The sequence below is a fragment of the Acipenser ruthenus genome, chromosome 58 (assembly GCF_902713425.1).
Source record: "Acipenser ruthenus chromosome 58, fAciRut3.2 maternal haplotype, whole genome shotgun sequence".
In the NCBI taxonomy this organism is placed as follows: Eukaryota; Metazoa; Chordata; class Actinopteri; order Acipenseriformes; family Acipenseridae; genus Acipenser; species Acipenser ruthenus.
In genome coordinates, this window is record NC_081246.1 from 2,501 (window position 1) to 7,500 (window position 5,000).

A 5,000-nucleotide genomic window follows, 5' to 3' on the forward strand; every position below is an offset into this window, starting at 1 on the left:
ACTCCCTCAGCTTCATAGAGTCCAATGAAAGCTGCTGAATAATGTTCCCTTGTTAACATATTGAATTCCACCCCCTCTATATAGAATGAACTCCCTCAGCTTCATAGAGTCCAATGAAAGCTGCTGAATAATGTTCCCTTGTTAACATATTGAATTCCACCCCCTCTATATAGAATGAACTCCCTCAGCTTCATAGAGTCCAATGAAAGCTGCTGAATAATGTTCCCTTGTTAACATATTGAATTCCACCCCTCTATATAGAATGAACTCCCTCAGCTTCATAGAGTCCAATGAAAGCTGCTGAATAATGTTCCCTTGTTAACATATTGAATTCCACACCCTCTATATAGAATGAAACTCCCTCAGCTTCATAGAGTCCAATGAAAGCTGCTGAATAATGTTCCCTGGTTAACATATTGAATTCCACCCCCTCTATATAGAATGAACTCCCTCAGCTTCATAGAGTCCAATGAAAGCTGCTGAATAATGTTCCCTTGTTAACATATTGAATTCCACACCCCCTATATAGAATGAACTCCCTCAGCTTCATAGAGTCCAATGAAAGCTGCTGAATAATGTTCCCTTGTTAACATATTGAATCCACCCCCCTCTATATAGAATGAACTCCCTCAGCTTCATAGAGTCCAATGAAAGCTGCTGAATAATGTTCCCCTTGTTAACATATTGAATTCCACCCCCTCTATATAGAATGAACTCCCCTCAGCTTCATAGAGTCCAATGAAAGCTGCTGAATAATGTTCCCTTGTTAACATATTGAATTCCACCCCCTCTATATAGAATGAACTCCCTCAGCTTCAGAGTCCAATGAAAGCTGCTGAATAATGTTCCCTTGTTAACATATTGAATTGCACCCCCTCTATATAGAATGAACTCCCTCAGCTTCATAGAGTCCAGTGAAAGCTGCTGAATAATGTTCCCTTGTTAACATATTGAATTCCACCCCCTCTATATAGAATGAACTCCCTCAGCTTCATAGAGTCCAATGAAAGCTGCTGAATAATGTTCCCTTGTTAACATATTGAATTCCACCCCCTCTATATAGAATGAACTCCCTCAGCTTCATAGAGTCCAATGAAAAGCTGCTGAATAATGTTCCCTTGTTAACATATTGAATTCCACCCCCTCTATATAGAATGAACTCCCTCAGCTTCATAGAGTCCAATGAAAGCTGCTGAATAATGTTCCCTTGTTAACATATTGAATTCCACCCCCTCTATATAGAATGAACTCCCTCAGCTTCATAGAGTCCAATGAAAGCTGCTGAATAATGTTCCCTTGTTAACATATTGAATTCCACCCCTCTATATAGAATGAACTCCTCAGCTTCATAGAGTCCAATGAAAGCTGCTGAATAATGTTCCCTTGTTAACATATTGAATTCCACGCCGCTGTGTAGTTTTCCCGAGACTTCACTTCATTGAAAAACGTGACGTTTCAGAAATCTAACATGAAATACTACAGGATTTATATAATTTCGTAGTGTAAAAGTGTAATACACTAATCCACCTCAAGGGGCTTCTAAGCCCAGACCTACCATATCTAACACAAACTTGACTTTCAAATGAAACAACAACTTTATTTAAAAGCCAAACAACAACAGAAAACCCACACACAGCCATACAGCGCCGAACCGCATTGAAACACAAACAGGAAAATTAGATTATTTTTTTTTTCTCGAATTTCAAAACAAACTTACCCTTGATCAGCCATTGTGAAGGTCGGGATAGGATTCTCTGTTAATGGCAAAACACAATTACAAGCTTATTATGACAGAACGAGTGGTTTTAAAATCAGCTGTAAGGATTCTGCGATGTTATTCTGGAATTTAAAAAAAATAAATAAATAAAAATCACTATTTTAGTTTCCTTTGACTGAGTTCAGGAGCTGCTCTTCAGTTCTAGCTGCGCTGCCGTAGTTATTGTATTGTGAATCGGGACAGCCCTGGCTATAGGACTACAGCTCCCAGCATGCCTCTGCGCCCGCGGCCATGGCGAGGGATGCTGGGAGCTGTAGTTCTTTAACCCTAGCGCTCTGCTGTGGTCTTGTATCACAATACAAATCATTTCAACACGTCGATTCAGCTGCCTGCCGTAGTTAACGTATTGACAATAAAAATGAAATTGTAATCTTTAAAATCAATTCTCTCGCCTCTTATTAGCTTTATTAACAGGATCACTGGCCCCTCCCTTGAAAGGAGCGCTGACCATCTTTAAAATCCATTCTCTCACCTCTTATTAGCTTTATTAACAGGATCGCCGGCCCCTCCCTTTAAAGGAGCGCTGACCATCTTTAAAATCCATTCTCTCACCTCTTATTAGCTTTATTAACAGGATCACTGACCCCTCCCTTTAAAGGAGCGCTGACCATCTTTAAAATCCATTCTCTCACCTCTTATTAGCTTTATTAACAGGATCACCGGCCCCTCCCTTTAAAGGAGCGCTGACCATCTTTAAAATCCATTCTCTCACCTCTTATTAGCTTTATTAACAGGATCGCTGACCCCTCCCTTTAAAGGAGCGCTGACCATCTTTAAAATCCATTCTCTCACCTCTTATTAGCTTTATTAACAGGATCACTGGCCCCTCCCTTTAAAGGAGCGCCGACCATCTTTAAAATCCATTCTCTCACCTCTTATTAGCTTTATTAACAGGATCACTGGCCCCTCCCTTTAAAGGAGCGCTGACCATCTTTAAAATCCATTCTCTCACCTCTTATTAGCTTTATTAACAGGATCACTGGCCCCTCCCTTTAAAGGAGCGCTGACCATCTTTAAAATCCATTCTCTCACCTCTTATTACCTTTATTAACAGGATCACTGGTCCCTCCCTTTAAAGGAGCGCTGACCATCTTTAAAATCCATTCTCTCACCCAAGTTCTGATGTTTTACATTAGAAAACACAGAGAGAGAAAGACACAGCTTACCTTGTGAAGAGTTCGAGGATCCTTTCAAATAGAATTTTTTTGAGAATGCTTCTTGAGCTGTTCTTAAATAGTGTCAGCCCCCCTGACCCCCTCACCCCACCCCGTCCGACACAGAAGCATTTCTCGTCCATTTAAAGAAAGGCTCCTAAAATAACTTACCAGTTGTCTTGATAACAGGTGAGAGACATCTCTCTCTCTCTTTGTGTCTGTGTGTGGCATAGTGTGCCCCAGTCAAGTGATCTTCAATGCAGACAGACAGACAGACAGACAGACAGACAGACAGACAGGGGCTCTGCAATGGCAATGCAATAACGTTTCTGTATTACACTGAGGGGCAATGGTAGCACAAGTATAGGGCAGCTGCAATGGGATGCTATTGGGAGAATGGGACCACAGTGTGCTAACTATACCCTGAATGATCTTCAGCCCCTTTCTCTTGTCCTCTGCAATTATTTTAATTGCCTGTAATGTCATAAACTCTCCAGCAGGTGTCACTGCACACGACGGATTCTGTAAGAATCGTGTAATAAATTGCCAGTATTTATTTATATTATTATAATATATAAAATTATGGCTATTGAAACTCAGGGGGGCTGTCTGAATCGTGTTTGGTGTTGCTGTATAATATATAAAACTATGGCTATTGAAACTCAGGGGGGCTGTCTGAATCGTGTTTGGTGTTGCTGTATAATATATAAAACTATGGCTATTGAAACTCAGGGGGACTGTCTGAATCGTGTTTGGTGTTGTTGTATAATATATAAAACTATGGCTATTGAAACTCAGGGGGGCTGTCTGAATCGGGTTTGGTGTTGCTGTATAATATATAAAACTATGGCTATTGAAACTCAGGGGGGCTGTCTGAATCGTGTTTGGTGTTGCTGTATAATATATAAAACTATGGCTATTGAAACTCAGGGGGGACTGTCTGAATCGTGTTTGGTGTTGCTGTATAATATATAAAACTATGGCTATTGAAACTCAGGGGGGCTGTCTGAATCGTGTTTGGTGTTGCTGTATAATATATAAAACTATGGCTATTGAAACTCAGGGGGACTGTCTGAATCGTGTTTGGTGTTGCTGTATAATATATAAAACTATGGCTATTGAAACTCAGGGGGGCTGTCTGAATCGTGTTTGGTGTTGGTCGGGGGTGTGGGTGGGTTGGGGTTTGGTCGGGGGTGTGAAAGGTCCTATTTAAAAACTCAGCTGTCTGTCAGTGGGTGCGTGTCTGTGTTTTTTCAGGTGTGTGTCTCTCTGTGTGTTCGCTATTCCAGTACAATATAACACTTGTACCAGATAAATCGAATATATATGGGAAACGCATTCGTTTTAAAACTACACATGGTTTAAAAGCAGCCTCAGTGTCCTCATTTAAACGACGTTCTCAGACCGAAACCGTTTCATTATTTGATATTTTCCCCCCCTCTGTATTACAGGCTGGCTCAGCTGCATTTACAGAAATTAAAATCGATTTGTGTTTGAAAACCGATAACTCCGACTTTAATTAAAGCGGCGGGATATCACGTGACAGCTGTATCCCGGAAGAACATTCGATTAGTCAAAATAATTGTAGTTTTTGGACTGTTTTGAATTAGCGGGGGGTCTGGAAAGAAAGAAAGAATAGAAGGAAGGAAGGAAGAAAGGATAGATTCTCACATAGGATAGTTAAATAGGTTTCTGTTTAAAAATGCCCTGGATGTAAACCAGTCTGACGCTGTTTAAACTCCCCCCCGATTCTCAACAGCATTCAAACAGACGCAATGCAATACTGATGACATGCATGAAGGCAATAAGGAGGGTTTATCATCATGAATATTATTCTCATTATTGCGATGTTTTGTATATTAGCAATGTGTAATGATGTCACAAAGCTTCCTGCTTCAGAAGAGACACAGCGAGGTCAGTAATTAGGGTTTTTTTTAAGGAGAAACATTATTCATTAAAACTGTGGCTTTATTAAAGGCAGAGTTAAACCCTGGATTAGGATGCAATTACCAAAACATGTCTGTCTGTCTGTGTGAGAGAGAGAGAGACAGACAGACAAACAGAGACCG